General features: G+C 39.5%; 1 pseudogene; it reads left to right on the forward strand.

Moving 5' to 3' along the window:
• The first annotated feature begins 456 nt into the window (after window positions 1-456).
• Window positions 457-940, forward strand: LOC136385671 (large ribosomal subunit protein uL23 pseudogene; annotated as a pseudogene).
• Window positions 941-6531: the final 5591 nt, after the last annotated feature.

Below are 6531 nucleotides of genomic sequence, written 5' to 3' on the forward strand. Positions count from 1 at the left end.
TATCACAACCTGGCAGGATAGCTTGGTTGGTTTGAGAATCATCCCAAAGCACAATGTTTGCTCGTTGGATTCCCCATCAGGGCACATACAGGAACAGACTGATGTTTGTCTCTTTTTCTCTCCCTTCCTCTCTCTCTAAAATCAATGAATATATTTTTTAAAAATTATGTCACCTTTGAGACTCAACCAAGGAGGCATTGCCTCCTGAGATGAGTCTTTAAAGAATAAAAAGGAATCAGGCTTGCAAAGGGAGACTGGGAGCATTTTCAGATACGGAGGACACACTCATTCATAAGAAAAATTATGATGACTGTGGGTGAAGAAGAGAAGTAGATGTGACCAGAAATGTACACAGGTAGCAAATTATAGCTGGTCTTATATGACCTGTTACAGAGTTTGGACTGTATCTTATGAACCATGAGGCACCATTTAAAGACTTAAGCAAGGCACCTGTTTATAAAGATGGTGCTAAAAGCAAGGAAGGAAGCTCCCTCCACGCCATCCCTCTCAAAGCTGAAGCCAAAGCAAAGGCTTTAAAGGCAAACAAAGCAGTGCTGAAAGCATCCACAACCACAAAAAAATAAGATCCACAGGCTATCCACCTTCCAATGGCCAAGACACTACTGCTCTGAAGGGATCCTGAATATCCTGGGAAGAGCGCCCCCTGGAGAAACAAGCCTGACCATTGTGCCATCATCAAGTTTCCTCCAACTATCTAGTCAGCCATGAAGAAGATAAAAGACAACAATACACTTATGTTCACTGTGGATGTCAAGGCCAACAAGCACCAGATCACACAGGCTGTGAAGACACAGTCTGTGACATTGCTATGGCCAAGGTCAAGACTCTGCTCAGACCTAATGAAGAGAAAGAGGCATATGTTCGACTGGCTCCCCACTAGGATGCTTTGCATGTTGCCAACAAAATTGGGATCATCTGAACTGAACCAGCTGGCTAATTTTAAATATAAAAATTTTTCACTGTAAAAACCACAAGTTAGAGACGGGTACTTGATCATAAGATCTAATTTGCATTTGAAAAGGTTACTCAGGTTGCAGTGTGGAGAATGAATTGGATTGGGCCAAGGCAGGAAGTACAGATCATTTTACCATACTTCTCCATGTATAAGACACTCCCATGTATAAAACACACCTTAATTTTTTTATCTTATTTTTATTCATTTTAATGCAGTTACATTGATAAATCAGGGTACATATGTTCTGAGAAAACATCTCCAGATTGTTTTGACCTTTGATTATGCTGCATACCCCTCACTCAAAGTCAAATCGTCCTCTGTCACCTTCTATCTGGTTTTCTTTGTGCCCCTACCCTCCCCCCTCCCTCCCTCTCCTTCCTTGCCCCTTCCCCACCCCTCCACCCCACTCCCTGTTACCATCACATTCTTGTCCATGTCTCTGAGTCTCATTTTTATGTCCCATCTATGCATTGGTCCATATAGTTCTTAGTTTTTTTCTGATTTACTTATTTCACTCCGTATAATGTTATCAAGGTCCATCCATGTTATTGTAAATGATCCGATGTCATCATTTCTTATGGCTGAGTAGTATTGCATAGTATATATGTACCAAAGCTTTTGAATCTACTTGTTAATTTTGGAGCCCGAAATTTGAAAAAAAAATGTATTACATAAAGTTATTGAACTCAAGTTTTATTCATCATAAAATTCATACAACTCCCGAAACTGCAGGAAAAACAAGTAAAAAAAAAAATCTACAACCACTGTACAAGACATATTCAGTTTTTAGACCCCAAATTTTTCAAAAAATGGTGCATGTTATACATGGGGAAATACAGTAATTTTAAATACCTGAGTGCTTGAGCTTTGCTCTACTGGAACAGCAAAAAGGACAAGTTATGTGAATTTTGAGAGGCCAATAAGGGGCCAATGGGCGGAAGGACATTGGAGTTGTCAAAGTAGTCCATGTCTCATTCTAGGAAAGAGCCACTGAACCAGGATTGGGGGAGGCCGTTGCAAACTTGGTAGATTATTACCAAATCATGCATTCTTGGAGTTTAAGATTTCTTAGGTGTGGTTCAAAGTGTATATGATACTGTGACTTTATATATTTTGGTCTTTAGTCCAAGGCTCTTAGCTCACAGCTCCCAAAACCTTTGGCATCTCCTAAGCAATAAGCAACGCAAACATCTTTTGTTAAATTCATTCAGTCTTTGTCCTCAGTTTAGAGATTGTTGTTTATAACAAGCCTCTTTCCACAACAACTGAGTTTATATTAATTAGGTGACTTTTTGAAATCCCCTAAACAGAGGGGGAAATGCTGGTTGCCAGGGGAACCAACCATGATTTAGAAGGTTGGAACTTTCAGTCCCCCAGCTGAATTCCAAGGAAGGGAGAGACCTGCAGGTTGAATGAATCACCAATGGCTAATGATTTCATCAATCATGCCCCTGTAACAAAGCTTCCATAAAACCCCAGAAGGCTGAAGTCCAGAGTGCTTCCAGATTGGTGAACCAGGCCACATCCATGTGCCGCCATGCAGAGCCTGTAACTCCACAGGGACAGATGCTCCCATGCTCAGGACCCTGTCCCCTGTATCATCATCTGGCTGTTGATTCCTATCCTTTAATATTCTTCGTACCAAAGCAGTAATCTGGTGAGTAAACTGGTTTTCTGAATTCTGTGAGTGGCTCTAGCAAGTTCATTGAACCCAAAGAGGGGGCCGTGGAAACTAATCCGCCAGTCAGAAGCACAGGTGACAGCCTGGCCTTGTAACAGGCATCTGAAGTGAGGGCAGTTTTGTGGGACTAAGCACTTACCCTGTAGAACCTGATGCTATCTCCAGGTAGATAGTGTCAGAATTGAGTTGAATTATAGCACACCTAGCTTGTTTCAAGGAACTGCTTGGTGTGGAAGAAAAAAAACATGTATTGGAATTGGGTGCAGAATTGTAGTTCAATGAAAATGTCTACAGTGTAGCTACAGAAGTTGAATGCAGAGAAGGGAGTAGAAGCAGACAAAGCCAATGCTACCAGAGATTCACAATTCTGATTGTGTATCAGAATCATCAATGATTATTTTAAAAGTCACAGAAACTGGGTCCCTATCCAAAGAGATTCAGATAACAGGGGGTCCTTGGGTTATGACAGTCTCGGCATATGACGTTTCAAATTTACAATGCTCACTCCCATAAAATCTTTAAAAAATTGAGACATGAGTGTTTCAGCTTACACTATTAGCATCGCACTTACAGACTAGGTGGGTGAACTAGTTTGGTTGCATGTGGCAGAAGAATACGCAGTATTCTTTTTCTGTGGCTTAGTTGTGTTTTTATGTTCTAGATTATGATTTTACAACTGTTAGAATAGGTAAGTGACTTAGGCTAGGATGTGTTTCAACTTACACCAAAATTTGGGTTATGGCACTGTCATAGGAACCAGACTGTGTCATAACCTGAGGACCCCCATAGTATGTAAAAGTGAGGCATACGCACTTTAAAAAAAAAACCACACACGCAAAAACTTTTACAAATGTTTCTAATGTGTAAGCTAAATTGGAAACTCCTGAGCTGAAGTTGAATGGGTTATCTAAACCCTGAAATCTCCAGATGCCCGCGAATTCTGTAAGGATAGAAAGCCAAGCCTTCCCCGAATGTGAGATAGTGTACGGGAGTCAGACTAAGGGATGGGAAGGGGAATCGAGTGTGGTATAGCCGAAGGGCAAGAAGTTCAAAGGAGCAGGGGTTTTTCCTGGAGGGTGAAGAATTTAACTCAGCACCAGAGAGCAAAGGACAAAGGTATAAATCTCACCTCCCCACACTGACTTCCTTTAAACTGGTTCCAATGGCACAAAGCTGTTGGCTCATCCCCAACTCACCCTTGGCAGTTCCAATTTTCTCCTTCACTTTAGTCTGTGAAGAAATGGCTTCAGGGATGTTCTCATATTCTGAAGCTCCACTTTCCAATTTTCAGGGCTTATTGCCATCTTTTAGATATTTCATGCATTTTAGATGACCATAGCTCCTGGGGAGAATGAAGTGTATCCTGTGGACTTGAATCCAGAAATTTTAAAATACGGCTTATTTTCTGTAAGGTTCAGTAGTCCACTTCTTATACCTGGTTTTCAAGATATTTATGTGAAGACGATCAGGACAGAGTGTTGTTAGATAATATAAATTAGACCATTTTCAGAAAAAGATGGAATTACTGTAGAATACGGTGGAGTATTTTGACTGAAGCAAATTCCAAGTGACTGTCTCTAGTAACGGTACTAACAGTAGTAGTTGTAATGAAGCATTGCAAATAAATGAAGAGCATCAAGTTTTGTTCATCTCGTATATTTTATTATCTTTTTCATTGCTTTCATTATAAACATAGTGAAAGCTCCATCCAAAGGTATTGACTAATACAGAGATATATAGAGTAAATGTTGTCTTTCCATAAGACCATTCCTAACACCCTCGCCTAGTGTGTTCTCTGTCCAGAACTTTTCCTATACATTTATAAAAGTATAAGTGTATAGTCTGACTGGTGGTAGTGCAGTGAATAGAGCATCAACCTGGGATGCTGAGGTTCCAGGTTCAAATCCCTGAGGTTGCCGGCTTCAGTGTGGGTTCTTCCAGCTTGACTACAGGCTCCCTGGCTTGAGCATGGGATAATTGACATGAGTCCATGATTGCTGGCTTGAGCCCAAAGGTTGCTGGTTTGAAGCCCAAGGTCGCTGGCTTGAGCAGGGGGTCACTGGCTAGCTGGAGCACCCCACCCCCAATCAAAGCACCTATAAGAAGCAATCAATGAATAACTAAAGTGCCACAACTATGAGTTGATGCTTCTCATCTCTCTCCCTTCCTGTCTCTCTCTCTGTATCTGTCTCTCTCTCCTTCTCTCACTATATATATATATATATATATATATATATATATATATATATATATATATATGGATATATGTATGGATATATGTGTGTGTGTGTATATATATATATCTGTGTGTGTATGTATCTGTGTGTATATATATATATATGGGGAAGAAAAATAAGTTTACACTTGTTCATACAGAAAATAATACAATAATAAATAAGAATATAAGAATAAACTGTGTTTCACATACTAATGATTGTAAACTTACTTTTGCCACATCCTATATGTATTATTCATTTTTCTACTTTTCTTTCTGTTAACAATATATCACAAATGCCTTTCTATACCAATACATATGGATCACCCTCATTCTTTTTAGCAGCTGATAGCATCTCAAAGTATAGATACACAGTGTTTTTAAATATATGCCCCTTTTTTGGATGTTTCTTTCAAATTTCTTCCTTCTATAAAAACAATTCTTCCATAAACTTCCTTGGGCATGTATTTTTGTGTGCATGTGTTAATATTTCTGTAGCATATACTCCTAAAAAGAGAATTACTGATCAAAGGATATGCATATTTAAAATGTTGACAGATTATTGCCCATGTCCTTAAAAAAATTTAGAGATCCACACATATCTAGCGTTCATTTCCACCACTTTCTTGCTCATTGTATGCATATTATCAATCTTTTTCATTTAAAAAGTTAGCTTATTACTTTTATTTGCATTTCTTTAATTTTAAGTAAAGCTTCTTTGATTTCAAAGAAGGCTATTTATTGGCGACATCTCCTTTCCTTGAATTTTATCTTCTTATACATGAGCTTTTGGGGGGAGGATTGCCTACTTCTTAATGATTTGTAGTTCTTTACATATTGTGGTTATGAATTCTTTGTCTATTATGCATATTAAAAATGTTTTCTCCAAATCTAGTGCCTGTCTTTTAACTTTGTTTAGGATGCCTATCATAATATAGAAAAAATTTCCATGTGGTCACATCTTTTCATTTTTTTTCTTTTTTTGTGTGAGTGTGGCAGAGACAGAGAGAGAGTCAGAGAGAGGGACAGATAGGGACAGACAGACAGGAAGGGAGAGAGATAAGAAACATCAATTCTTTGTCACAGTTCCTTAGTTGTTCATTGATTGATTTCTCATATGTGCCTTGACCAGGGGGCTACAGCAGGCCGAGTGACCCCTTGCTCAAGCCAGCAACCTTGGGCCCAAGTTGGTGAGCCTTGCTCAAACCAGATGAGCCTGCACTTCAAGCTGGCAACCTCGGGGTCTCGAATCTGGGTCCTCCACATCCCAGTCCAATGCTCTATCCACTGCGACACCACCTGGTCAGGCTTTCCATTTCTTTCTTTATGGCTTCTGGCTTTTATGTTCTGTTTAAGACTTTCTCACACTTGAGATTATTTAAAAGATAAACATTCTTTTATATTTTCTTTGAATGTATTGTCACAAGCAGAGTTCCCCTGGGTGTGGATCTGAGATAGAATTTAGCCTTTTGGATACTTATTAAGGAATGCTCTTGGGACCAACATCCATGGAAAATGGAGTAAAAAGAAGCAAAAGTGGTCAGAAGGACAGCTAAGCTGCCATGCTAGGCCAATGGCAACATCAGCACCCCTCATGGGAAGCTCTGGAGCTAGAATGGTCCTTCAAAATTTTCTTGAATTGATGCCCTGGCCAGATAG

This window comes from Saccopteryx leptura, chromosome X (assembly GCF_036850995.1).
Source record: "Saccopteryx leptura isolate mSacLep1 chromosome X, mSacLep1_pri_phased_curated, whole genome shotgun sequence".
NCBI classification, from domain to species: domain Eukaryota; kingdom Metazoa; phylum Chordata; class Mammalia; order Chiroptera; family Emballonuridae; genus Saccopteryx; species Saccopteryx leptura.